The sequence below is a fragment of the Camelus bactrianus genome, chromosome 2 (assembly GCF_048773025.1).
Source record: "Camelus bactrianus isolate YW-2024 breed Bactrian camel chromosome 2, ASM4877302v1, whole genome shotgun sequence".
Lineage (NCBI taxonomy): Eukaryota > Metazoa > Chordata > Mammalia > Artiodactyla > Camelidae > Camelus > Camelus bactrianus.
The window spans coordinates 117,619,728-117,627,520 of record NC_133540.1 but is presented as its reverse complement, the minus strand read 5'-3'; positions in this window follow the sequence as shown (position 1 = coordinate 117,627,520).

Below are 7,793 nucleotides of genomic sequence, written 5' to 3'. Positions count from 1 at the left end.
TCATGCTGAGAAGTATGCCTTTGTGTGGCTGAAGCACAGAGAATTTATCCACTCACCTACAGAACACAATTTAGGTTGTTTCCAGTTTAGGGCAATTAATTAAGTAGAGCTGCTATGAACACTCATGTCCAAGTTTTTATGTGAACCTATGTTTTACTTCCTCTAGAGCAAATTCCCAGGAGTGGTATTGCTGAGTCTTATGTATATAACTTTTTACGAAATTGCCAAACTGTTTTCCGGAGTGGCTTTGTCGAACATTCTCACCTTTGCACTATAAAAACTTTAAAAAAACCAAAACAAAACTCCTTTTTCCCCTCTCTTGGGATAGGATCCTTTTCCCAGGCTTCCCTTTTCTGACTTCCCCTCTCTGCGCCCTGCAGAAGGCCAGAATGCCTGCAGGTGCCTCCCTGAACTCCGGGGCTCGGGAAGCAGCTATCCATAAGGGGCATTGGAAGATGTACCCCCTCCAAGCCTCTCCCGCTTGGCTTTTGAATGTCCTCCCTTCCAAGCACCAGATTCCATCTTTCATCCTTGTGAAAAAGCAGATGTTCAGGATTGGGACACAATAGGCTCTTATCAGTCATATTCTCCTTAGAACAAACCCCATCTGGGTTTTCCTGAGTGTGGACCTTGTCCGGGAAATAGAGAAACCAGGGGAGTTGGGTATCTGGAGGGATGCAGCGCTGTTTGTCTGTCAGCCCTGTTCATCTGAAGCAGCTTTGCTCACTCACACTGACTCTCAGTAACTGGCCAGGGTGACCCCCGCCCCGCCCCTTCTTTTCCCTATAATCTACCAGTTCTCCCCTCTTGTTTCACAGCAATGAACACAGTGCAACTGGTTCCTTTCACCGAACCTTTCATATTGCATGATTAGCACAGAGACCCAGGCTAGACACTTTTGGATTAGGGGATTATCAGATCCCAAGTGCAGCGGCATCTCACATCATGGCTTCTTCCCTTGGGTCTAATGTATCCCTCGTAACTTGACTCCAAGATGGTGGTGGGGAGGTGGGGAATACTGATATAATACAGGCTACTAGGTCGAAGATGGTCCTGCCCCCTCAAGACTTTGGAAGAGGCACCACGGCCTCTTAAAATAATCTATGCATAATAATTCAAGCCCCATGCTCTTTATTTTATCTGCGATTTAAACATTACTCTGACAATGAGATATGATGATGTCAGACCTCATAGCCACAAATCATGAAGTTATTTGAGTTGCTTCACTCTTGACCAACTTCACAAACACAGGGGATGGAAAGAAGAGGCTCCTTTTTTGCCTTTCTCTCTTTGTGAAATCTTGACATGCTGCAGATCCACATTCTTCTCCTGGGCCTTTGGCCAGCCTGGCGGTGGTGCAGTCCATCAGTGGAGCACTGGCCTCTGAAGCTGGGAGGGTCACGTGGGCCCAGGCCTGCTGGTGCTTGCCTGCTGGAGGTGGTGTTTCAGGTAGATCTGCCCCACAGATCCCCTCTGACTATCCTGCCCTGCTGGCTGCTTCCCTGACTGGCCTGCTGGGGTTTCCTTATTTCACAATGCAAATCATTCATAGGCTTTGTAGCTCAGAGACCTGCATGCTGTGGCCCCTCCTATACTGACAGGGTTATAGGCACATCAGAACCTCATTTGCCCCCTAGCTGGGCCTTGCTACCTTGTCCCTGGGGCATCTAGACTAGATAGCAATGAGGAGGGAGGACCGGGGTGCAGGATGAAGGTGTTTCTGAGGATGGTGATTCTGATGGGGTCACAACACAAAGATCCCATTATCGGAGGAGGGGAGAGTGCAGATGAGGACTACAGGATCTACTGTACACTCTTAATCCCCAGCCCTTCTGAATGACCTTGACAATGAGGACAAGGGAAATGGCCCCTGCCTTTCCTTGCTGGGACTTCCCTGCATCAGTGAAGTTATCTGCTTAATGACAGGGAAAGGCGACCCTTAAAATGTGTTCTCCAAACAATAAGCTAAAGCAGGGCTTGGCAAACTTTTTCAGTGAAGGGGCAGAGCGTAAATTTTTTTGACTTTATGAGCGTTGTGTTGTCTGTTGCAACTACTCAATTCCACTTAGAGCATGAAGGAAGCAAGACTATATATAAAGGAATGGGCATGGCTGTGTTCCAATAAAACTTTATTGATGAAAACAGACAGTGAGCTAGACTTGGCCCATGAATGGGTCATGGTTTGCTGACTCCTGTTCTAGGGGATGGCAGATAAGCCAGAGAAAGATTCCAGGTTCCTATCCTATCAGCTCTAGATTACTTATATTTAGTCTGTTGGGTGAGAGGGAGATAAATATCTAACCTGTTAAAGCAGCTGTACTGTGGGGTGTCTTTGTTACAGCAGCCTATCCTGCCCTTGTTTGGCTTATGCTCTGTCTAAAACCTGTACTTGATCTCCACCTTCGCAGAGAGACCTCCCCCAACCACCTCATCTAAAATAGCCCCTCCCATCCTCTCTAGCCCCTTAACTTGCTTGATTTTTTAATTTTATCTGTTACTATATAACATTAAATATTTTTTAAATTGAAGTGTAGCTGATTTACAATAATATTAAATATCTTAAATTTTTTTTTATGGTCTATATCTCCCAGTAAGTTCTATGAGGGCAAGGAAATGACCAATTTTAATGTTGTGCTCACATACCTGGGACGGGGGTATCACGTGTGATGAGTGAACGAATGAAAAAATGAATCAATTTAAAGGATCTGGAAAGCTCAAAATATGAGAAACAAAAACAGGCGTCCAAACTTTTTTCATCTACCCCCCCATCAGCCCCCAATTTTTCAGCATGTATCCCTACTATAGGGTATTTATTTATTTCTAAAGTATGTATGAATTTTAAAAGGACAAGGTGAAAAGGAGAAATAGAACTTCCTAGGTATCAATGAATTTTCTCAGGTACCCTCTTTGGAGCTCACTGAATTAGGAGTGATGTAAGAGAAGGCCTAGATCGAAGCTGGCATTGGAGACGGAGAAAGAACGCAGGCACCAGCGCATATACACAGTGATTTATTGGATCCCCGAGAAAATCTCTGAGGGCATTGTCCTTCCCCGCATCTTTGCTGATGCTCCCTGTCACCCCTGGGGAATGGTTCAAGGAGCTGACCCTCCTGAACAACTGATGTAGAATCTGGGGGAAGACCCCAGCCATGAAATAACAACAGCACATGAACAGGCATTAGGACCAAGTAGAACCTTTTCTACTTTTCTTTAGCACAGGAGCTTGGGAGTGAGGATGGCATCTTCTTTCCTTTAATTTCTAAGTTGTCTGGAGTGCCTGCTGCTACTTTTATTTTAAATAGACCAGCTCTCATTCATTTATTAAACACACTCCACATGCTGGGCACCATGCTAAGCTGGGAGTTGAAATAAAAAAGCAAGTTTCTCAAAACCTCCCTTTTAAATGAGAGGGGGAAAAAAAACCAAGGGAGGAGCACTCATGTGGAATGATCTTTGTTGCTTACGGAGCATAGAGAGCACTTTGCCCAGCACTGAATGCTCTAGCGCCTAACACTGGGGTCAGCCCCGCAGGAGTGGTGAGCAGCTGCTCCCTGGAACATTTACCTTGCTCTCCCTTGGGCCTCCTCCTGCTCCTGTCTTGTTGGCAGTTTGCTTCTTTTGCTCAGCCTGCCCCAGCCTGCTCTTGCTCCTGGCCACCTTGCGAGGCGCTTGTTTATGGTTAATGTTTTCCACGCCGTGTCTGTTCTCTGAGTGTCTTTCTTGCTTGCTTTATTAAAACTGGATATGCTAACATTGGGTGTTTTCATCTTTACTGACACGTGGAAAAACAGCTTGTTTGTTATAATTCCTTCTTCCCAGGACTCAGGCGTGAGTCCCTGGGGGCTGATCACAGGGCAGACTGTGGAAGTGGGTCTCATGTTGAGTTCCAGCCCTCCCTCCGCACTAATCCTGCGGAGCTTGGATCATGTCTGCGCTCTTGACTTTACCTGGGGTGAGCTTCTGTTCTTCACGCAGATAGGTCCTGATAGGATTCTCCGCACTGCTCTTCCAGAGATGCAGCTGAATCCTGGAGGAAATGCCCGTGGCAGTGCCCACGAAAGCATACGAGAGTGTTACATGGTTCTGTTGAAAGAGCAGGGGCTTTGCCGTGAGCAAGAGCTGGAACTGAAAGTGCTTTCATCACGTGCTCAGTGTGTGCCCTTTCTGAGCCTTGGGTCCCTTATCTTCATGTGACAGAGAAAGAAGAAAAGATACTAGATTATGAATACTTGCACTCTCTCCACACACACACACACACACTCCACAATACAACACACCTGAAATGAGCAAGCATTCTTTGCTTGTGTAATCAGTCACTGGGCTTTAGATGTGTTCCACCAGGGTGAGACGGGGAGAGGTAAATTAAAGAAACCAGAAGAAGCCAGATTACATTATTGAAGAAAGATAGGGAGGGGCGGTGGTGAGCCAGAAGGGGGCAAGTGGGAGCCTTTTTCCTGGCCATTTACAAGGACACGGGAGCTGTGGAGCTGGGGCTTAGAAGATGGGTCATTTTGCATCTTCCAAGAAGCAGATGCCCAGATGGAATTAGCAGTAGAGAGATTTGTTTGGGGAAATGCCTGTAAAATAAAAGAGAGAGGAAGTGGGAAGAACAGGAGGGAAGTTTGACATCTGTGAAGAAACTTAGAAGGAAGGAGGTTGAATGAAAGCTTTCATCTGCAGTGCAGCTCTGAGGGAGTCTTGGCCAGGCTGATGGGAGCCCCAGAGCCCAGACTGCCCGGGAGAGGAGGCATGCACTGGCAGCAATGGCTGGGCTCAAGTACCCTCCACCACGCACACTGGCTGGGAGCAGCCCAGGGAGGGATGGCCTTACTCTTCTTGCTGTCAAAGGTGCCAAAGGTGCCAAAGGTGCTGCAGCACAAGGCTGTCAGCTACCGCATGTTCATTCTCGATGGTAGACTAGAGATGCATGCTCCCATGTCTGCTGTAGATGAAGGGGTAAAGACGGCTCTCGCCCTATACACCGTCATGGCTGCAGGGTTGATAGTCACTGTTCAACTGGCCGTGTTACTGTTCTATTGCTGCTCTGACAATTACCAAATACTTTGTGGCTTAAAACAGCACAACTTTACATCTTATAGGTCTATAGGTTGGAAGTCCAAGAGCAGTCTCACTGGGCTAAAGGTAAGTGTTGGCAGGGCTGTTTCTTTCTGGATGATCTAGGAGAGGATGTGTCTCTTGGTCTTTTGCAAGCTCTGAAGACTCATGGTTGGCTTCCTCCATCTCCAAAGCCAGCAATAGCCAACGAGGTCTTTACATCTCATTGCTTTGGCCTTTCTTCTGGGGTCACATCTCCTCATTTAAAATAGCACCTCCCGTCACCTCTAGCCACTTGACCTGCTTGACTTAATTGTATCTGTATATTTTATATTAGATATAAAATATGATATTTTACATAAAATATTTTACATAAATATAATATAAAATATTTTACATAATTTTCTTACCATCTATATCTCCCAGGAAATTCTATGAGGGCAAGGAAATGACCGATTTCAGTGTTGTATTTGCACACCTGGGACGGGGGTAGAACAATAGGGGCTGAATGAATATCTGATGAGTGAATGAATGAAAAAAATGAAAAAATGTAAAGGGTCTGGAACACTCAAAATATGAGAGACTAAAACAGGTTTTCAAACATTTTTCATTTATCCCCCATCAGCCCCCAGTTTTTGAGCATGTATCCCTACTATAGGATATTTATTTATTTCTAAATTATGTATGAATTTTAAAAGGATAAGATGAAAAGAAGTAACATATTGGAGAAAAGCCCTACAAAGGCAATGCTTATAGGAAGTCCTTTAGACAGAGCTCAAACATCGATCCACATTTCAGAATTCCCAGGTAAATAATGGAAGGTAGAGAAGACTTTAACAGACACTGGCAATCCATACATTGACCAAACCCTACAAATAAAAAGAACATAGAGACCCCGTTAGCCCGTGTCACTCCTTACTCATATCAGAGGATTCATGCTGGGGACTGAAGGTGAAACTTTTCTTAGTTACAGATTTCATTGGTTTAATATCAGCCAAGTCACAGCCATGGGGAAACTGAATTTGGCCATGTCTTTTGTGAGAGCTCAACCTTACTGACAAGCAGAGAATTCTAACTGGGGAGAAGTCCAAATCACGGAGCAAGTGAGTAATTTGAATACACAGGTAGCGAAGTGTGAGAAATGTGAAGAAATCCATTTGTCTACCTAAAGCCATGGTTTTCACTACCATTTCACAGAAAGTATTGCTAAAGCCAAATAGTAAGGATGCTGAGGACTTCTGTCTTTGAGTCAAAATCAATTGAGGCAGCGGCTGCAGACAGGCATCCGTCCGCTGCTACTGCAGCAAGTGTAGAAGCAGCTACTTGGTTATAAGGAAAGCTTATCGCGTTTGTTTTTAAAAGCCTTGCCTTTTAATAATGCGTATTACAGGAATCATGAATACATTTCTTTTTTTTTTTTTTAATGGATAAAGTTATGAGTCGATTCCAAATGTCTCTGAGGAGGTTCTGAAAAACAAATCACTCCAGAATGAAAAGTTTCCAAGTGAGGGGAGTCCTGATACACAGCGAGGCTCTGATTCCTCCTCGACTCCCCATCCGTCTCCCACCCCAGTGCAACCTTCAGTAGAGAGTCACGTAGCCTTCAGTGCCAGCAGGTCAAACTGGTGCTTCTTTCAAGGTGGCCTTGTTTTATTTGGGTTGTGGGTAAAAGCGCGATTAACATCTATCTTTCAGAGAATACAAAAAGCAAAACAACACAAAAATCTACCTTTTCATGTTATGAGGAATAAATCAAGGCATGTGGAATTGCTATACTGAGCACCTAACATGTACCTGTCACTATTCCATGTGGCAGGAATGAAGCAATAAACGGACGGATGTGGTCTTGCCCTCAGGGATCTTAATAAGTGGTCATTGTTCTTTTTGTGGGGTGGTGGTGATTAAGTCTATCTATCTATCTATCTATTTTAGTGCCCTTTTTTTAATGGAGGTACTAGAGTTTGAACCCAGGACCTCGTGCATGCTAAGCACTCACTCTACCACTGAGCTATAACCTTGTCCTCATTTTTCTTCAGTTTAGGAGATAATTCAACCAAAAGGAAATTTTGGGTCTCCTTGCAATCCTGATTTCTCACCTGCACAGACAAGCAACCCCCTTGATTGACGTGACATTGATTAGTTGTGATAATAAGAATCTTGGCTAATGGTTGCTGCTTGCACTTGAGGGGTTTTGGGGTGTTAATGTGTTGACTCCTCACATCATGCCTATAAATCAAGTGTCTGCGTTATCCCCATTCTAAAGATAAGGACAAAGGAGCACAGAGGTCTTGAAGCACTTAGCAAAGATTGGGCAGAGGTGAGATTTAAACCAGATGTTGGCCTTCAAAGCTGCTACTCTACAGAGACACCACTTTACCCCCGGAGTGAAAAGGCCCCTTCCCTCGGGAGAGAAAAGTGCTATCTAATGACCCTGCCCACGCAGCCCTTAACGAGTTAACTGTTGGACAAATGTTTGCTTTTCATAAAACGAACCTTAATGCCTTTATCTTTCCAAATGTGTGTAGTGCCGACAAGGCCGTTCAGGGAGCCAGGGAACAGAGGCAGGCCGAGTAAGCCTTTATTTACATTTTGAGAGGACTGTCCAGCGCTTTTCTTGTCCACAGAAGAACGCTAACATTTGGGTTCCCACCACTGTCTGGGGCTGCTGCTCCCCATCCCCTCCGCTGCCAAGACAGAAAGCCCCCTTCATGCTCAGGATGTTGAGATTGCCTCTGCTC